The sequence below is a fragment of the Brachyhypopomus gauderio genome, unplaced genomic scaffold, assembly GCF_052324685.1.
Source record: "Brachyhypopomus gauderio isolate BG-103 unplaced genomic scaffold, BGAUD_0.2 sc279, whole genome shotgun sequence".
Classification (NCBI taxonomy): Eukaryota; Metazoa; Chordata; class Actinopteri; order Gymnotiformes; family Hypopomidae; genus Brachyhypopomus; species Brachyhypopomus gauderio.
Window position 1 is genome coordinate 72501 of NW_027507100.1, and position 6331 is coordinate 78831.

General features: G+C 48.9%; 1 protein-coding gene across 1 annotated transcript in view; it reads left to right on the forward strand.

The window, feature by feature from the left end:
* LOC143504519 (teneurin-3-like) overlaps positions 1–6331 on the forward strand; it is a gene marked incomplete at its 3' end in the record, with an annotated part of 68510 nt that overhangs the window by 18879 nt on the left and 43300 nt on the right. The gene's annotated exons all lie outside the window — the stretch shown is intronic.

Genomic DNA, 6331 nt, shown 5'->3' on the forward strand with positions numbered 1-6331 from the left:
TGTGTGTGTGTGTGTGTGTGTGTGTGTGTGTGTGTGTGTGTGTGTGTGTGTGTGTGTGTGTGTCTGACCACACCCCTGCACTGCACCTCACGCTGACCACACCTCTGCAATAAGCATGTAAAAAAGCACACACGGTTGCTCAGAGTTCCACTTGTGTTCACTCTCCACTCAGAGCTCATAATCAAATAATTCTACTCAGAGTTCATTTCATACCTGTTTATTTGTGATTCATTTCCACAGTATCCCAGATGTTTTGTTTATTTGGTGGCCAGAGAGTGCAGAGGGGGATTCATTTTCAGCACGAGAACATTCATCTTCTATTTGAATTCAGTGAAATAACTTTCTGGACCACTGGGTGAAACAGTACCTCACTACATGGATCTCAGTCCATGAGCGGAGATACGTGACCGGGGCTTGTGATTACATACATGACCGCTGAAATGGTTTCAGCTTCTCAGGTGCAGCTGTGGGTTCTCTTCACGGATTTGCACTTTTTACCAGGGCTGAAATGACTAGAGTGACTCTGGTGTTCAGCTCAGCAGCCGCACGTCAGTACGTTCAGCATTGGGCTTTGTGTGTGTGTGCGTGTGTGTGTGGGTGGGTGGGTGGGTGGGTGTGTGTGTGTGTGTGTGTGTGTGTGTGGGGGTGTGTGTGTGTGTGTGTGTGTGTGTGTGTGGGTGGGTGGGTGGGTGTGTGTGTGTGTGTGTGTGTGTGGTGTGTGTGTGTGTGTGTGTGGTGTGTGTGTGTGTGTTGACTAAGTCAGTGCTGAGAGTGTGAAGCAGATATGATTCTTTAGGACAGCTTGACCATTCACCACATTATTTCAACCTTTTCAACCCTTAACCAAGGGAGGAAGAAGAAAGTGACCTCCAGTGTCCGTGGTTGTGGGTCATCTCTTCCACAGCCAAGATACTGTCTGTGTCCTGCACAGAGAGACCAGCCAAGATACTGTCTGTGTCCTGCACAGAGAGACCAGCCAAGATACTGTCTGTGTCCTGCACAGAGAGACCAGCCAAGATACTATCTCTCCGCTGCACAGAGAAACCAGGTCAGACAGGCAGCTGCAGTGCATGAGAATAATGCACACCTGTTCACTGTGTGTGTGTGTGTGTGTGTGTGTGTGTGTGTGTGTGTGTGTGTGTGTGTGTGTGTGTGTGTGTGTGTGTGTGTGTGTGTGTGTGTGTGTGTGTGTGTATGTGAGGATACATGCCTATGCTTTTGTGTTTGAGGGTCTTTTTGCCCATAGTATTGCCCAAGTTAGAACTTCACTATGTGTAGTATTGATTTCTTCCTTTGCTTTTGTTCAGAAAAGTCTCTCTCTCTCTTTCTCTCCCTCTCTCTCTCTCTCTCTCTCTCTCTCTCTCTCTCTCTCTCTCTCTTTCTCTCTCTCTCTCTCTCTCTTACTCTTCAATAGTCAGAATGTTTCTCCTAAACAGCTGAGTTTGTACAGCTTGTAAAAAACAGCTTCAGAGCCTGAATTATTGAAGCAAATTATTGAAAATACTTTTCTTTCTTTAGACACCCAGAGGTCAAATTGTGCCGTATTCGATCTTCCAAATGTACTCACTCTAGTTTGTGTTTAATTGTGGCTAACCACATTCACTGTGGTGAAAGCACTGCTAACAGAATGCAGCTTTTGAGAAAGTCTGCAAACATTTCAAACAAAGAGGACTTTGAACACATCTCAGGGGCTGAATCATGGCTCCCACAGACAGCTTCTGCCTGTCTTACAGTCAAACTGGCCCGTGGGCCTCTGACTGCCAGACCACCCATTAACCAGTCACACCTTGTGGACAAATCTCTGTGAATCAGAACCTAATCACATTAGCACACACACACACACACACACACACACACACACACACACACACACACACACACACACAAACATTTGGAAAAAGGCTGCCAAGATGCCTATCTTCTGTGTCCTGTCTCCCCCTCCTGGGGGGGGGGGGGGGGGGGGGGGGGGGGGGGGGGCAGGGCCTGGCCATACATATCATCCCCCCAACCCCCCCGTCTCACACACATATTTACCCCTGTGGCCCTCTCTATAGCTTTACCCTGCAGGCATCACTGCCATTCACGCCTTCATAGTGAGCAGCTAGGGGATGTGGGAATGTGCACAACACACAGCCATGTTGATCTGAGTCACTCAGGACACAGACAACAGTCGCAACAGCACCGTGGCAACGGCACTGAAGAGAGATGGAGAGTAGAGAGAGAGAGATGGAGGGAGAGAGGGGAGAAGGGGGAGCAGGGAGAGAGAGGGTAGGGAAGGAGAGGGAGAGTGAGGGAGGGGGGGTGATAAAGAGACAGTGAATGAGTGGAACATTTTAACAAGAGTGAGATGTGTATGGTACCGATAAGAACAGTAGGAAGAGAGGCTGTCAGGAACCCCAAAAGAGAGAGAGAGAGTTGGGGGGGGGGGCAAAATAGCCCTTCACAGTGCCTGTAACCAGACCAGAACTGTTGAGCTTAAAAGCAAAATGAGTGTAGTTGGGGGGGGGGGGGGGTTCAGTCTCTTATCTTATGAGAAATAGGTATCATAAATATCCAGCTTCTGCCTTACTGGAAACACACACACACACACACACACACACACACACACACACACACACACACACACACACACACACACATACACACACACACACACACACACAATGCTTTGGAGATAACTCAACAGGGAAACCAATAGAGTCACCATACAATGCTCATACTGTAATATAGTGTACACTCTGTCCTGAGTAGCTGAAAGAGCATGGCACACACACACACACACACACACACACACACACACACACACACACACACACACACACACACACACACACACTCCCACTACACTTAGGAAATAATAGCAGCAGCAAGGCAGCCAGGTTTGCCTGTCACTTCGATCAAGGAGTAGATCTCTAATAGGAGGATTTAAAACAGCCACAATAAGCAATCAGTCACACTTGAGCTGAGGAAGGGGCTTCTGTAGCCCCTCCGGGGGGAGTCGGGCTTAGAGTCGGACAGCTGGGCCGGGCAGTGCTCCTACAAGAGCCAGCCTGACTTGTAGACATGTCGTTTGTCATCCAGATAAGCCGTGCTTGTGTGAAGAGGGTGTCGTCACTCTCTCTCACACATGCCACACACCACTTGGCTGCGTGATTGACGGACTCTTGTGTACGGATAGCTTTAGCTTGGATCCGATCACTTCGCACTGCCTTTGTCTGACCGTGGCTCGCTAAGTCTGAGCCGTGTGTGTTTGGAGTAGAGGCTTTCTGCATGGACATCTGGGGCTTAGGCTCCGCCCCTTCTGTACACAAGGCCCGCCCCTAGCCTGGCACACCCTCTGCTGCGGCATGCCACCGCCACCCGCCCACTCTGCTCCTCCAGTGCGCTGGCGGGCTTCCTGCCCCCGCCCCCCTGGGTCAGCTGCAGATTTGTTTGACATCTTCGCAGTTTAGGCGGATGTATAAGGCAGAGGGGGGCGGGGTGGAGGCGTGGCATAATGGGTGTGTCAGAAGGAGGCGGGGCATCAAGGGTGCAACAGACGGAGGTCGGATTATTATATTGCTCCCCCTTGACCCGTGCTCTCTGCTCACTCTTGGTCTCCACACTTCACTCTTTCTCTGTCCCTCTAAGACTCTTTTGATAGATTAGATAGATTCGATAACATGTCATATTAGATAACGTGCCATATTTTCACCCCAATCAGAATTTGTCCTCCACATTTACCCACCTGTGCAGTGAGAACACACACACACACACTAGTGATCACAAGTGGGCTGTGGTGCACATGTGCCCAGAGTGATGGGCAGACCTAGCCCAGCACCCCGGGGAGCAGTTGGGGGTTCAGTGCCTTGCTCAAGGGCACCTCAGTCATGACCTGGGGCCTGGGAATCAAACCCACGACCCTCCGGTCACAAGACCAGTTCCGTAACCAGCAGACCAGGACTACCACAGTCAATTTTAGTCAATCCTGTTCAATCCCTCTCTGACTCTCTCTTTCACTCTTCATCTTTCTCTCTCTCTCTCTCTCTCTCTCTCTCTCTCTCTCTCTCTCTCTCTCTCTCTCTCTCTCTCTCTCTCTCCTTCTCTCACACTCCTTCTCTGTTTTTATCCCTCTTAGCTGGTGTCCATGAGCAGCTTCTCTTCAATTGTATTCAGACAGAAAAGCAAATTTAAACACACACACACACACACACACACACACACACACACACACACACACACACACACACACACACACACACACACACACAGAGAGAGAGAGAGAGAGAGAGCTGTGGAGAAAAAGGCAGCTGTGTTTGACCACGTCTGCATTTGATTATGGCCAATCAAACTCTTTGATTCCTTAAATTGACACATCTTCCTCCTCCATGACCCGCCCCCACTCAACTGCCCCCTGCCCCTCCTTCTGCCTTCCTACCCCCCTGACCCCATCATTCTGCACCTCTCAGGTGTGATATGTCTTTGCTCTGGTTAATCATGTGAGTCGAGACTGGCCTTGCCAGATGAGGCTTATATATGGTGTGGAGCCAGCATGGGTTCACAGAGGCCGATCGTCTGCTTATACTTGACGTGATGTTTTCCAGTGAAGGTGGATCTTCACCTGGTCAGACACGCCCATACAAAAACATATGTTGACAATATATTGTAGTAAATATTACTGGAATATATTGACAATGCATGTTCTATTCTTGCAGTAGTGAGCGGTGGCCAGTGTTAGGTTTTCCTTTCTCCAGTGCAGAGAGGTGCTGGGTGTTGAACATCTGCCCTGGGTGTTATTTTAACTTCTGGTGTTCACCATTCTGATTAGTCCAAAGGAAGATGTGATTTGTAATTGATAATCTGCAGTACACCACCATCTTATCATCAGACCGCACAGTTTCCAACGGTGATGGCCTGCACTCGTCTGATTGGTCTCTGGCTGTGGTAATGGATTTGAGGCCCAACAGCAGGAGTGTGTGTGTGTGTGTGTGTGTGTGTGTGTGTGTGTGTGTGTGTGTGTGTGTGTGTGTGTGTGTGTGTGTGTGTGTGTGTGTGTGTGTGTGTGTGTGTGTGTGTGTGTGTGTGTGTGTGTGTGTGTGTGTATGCATGTACTCACCATGAGGTCCCAGTAGGATATTTGGCTCAGGATACTGTAGTGGCAGCACAAGTTGGATTAATACTAAGAGATTTGGCTTCTCCTCAGAGGTAAATGTGCACAGCACAAAGAAAGACAAGAGAGATGAACGGCGTTATCTGGGGCAGAAGTGTGTTTATACAACATTGACCAGCAACATCTACACAATATTCAGCTGTAATCAACACCAACATTCCCCAGCAAACACCAGCATTCTCTAATCAACACCAATATCCTCCCACAAACACCAGCATTCTCTAATCAACACCAATATCCTCCCACAAACACCAGCATTCTCTAATCAACACCAATATCCTCCCACAAACACCAGCATTCTCTAATCAACACCAATATCCTCCCACAAACACCAGCATTCTCTAATCAACATCAATATCCTCCCACAAACACCAGCATTCTCTAATCAACACCAATACCCTCCAACAAACACCAGCATTCTCTAATCAACACCAATACCCTCCCACAAACACCAGCATTCTCTAATCAACACAAATATCCTCCCACAAACACCAGCATTTTCTAATCAACACCAATATCCAGGCTACAGAAACCCCCACAGCGTAACCCTGGGTCACAGCGTAACCCTCGGCCACAGTGTTACCCTCAACCACAGCATAATCCTCGACCACAATGTAACCCTTGACCACAGCGTAATCCTTGACTACAACGTAACCCTCGTCCACAGCATAATCCTTGACCACAACGTAACCCTCGATCACAGCATAATCCTAGGCCACAGCGTAACCATCGACCACAACATAACCCTCGACCACAGCGTTACCCTTGGCCACAGTGTTACCCTCAGCCACAGCGTAACCCTCGACCACAACATAACCCTCGACCATAACGTAACCCTCGACCACAACGTAACCCTCGGCCACAGCATAATCCTCGACCACAACATAACATTCGACCACAGCGTAACCCTTGGCGACAGTGTTACCCTCGGCCACAGCGTAATCCTCGGCGACAGTGTAACCCTTGGGCACAGACTGAACCTGAGCAGCTTCGTAGGGCTCTGATGCCATTCAGTTCTGGGTCGTAAAATGGAGGACTAACATCATGGAAATTTTCGCCTTTCCTCTATTGATTTTTTCTCTCTTTCTTTGTGGTGTGTTGAGGAAAAGGAAGAACAGAGATAGCTGGATCAATAACTTCGCATTCAGAGCCTGGAAGTGTCGCTTGTCATTTTAGCTCCTG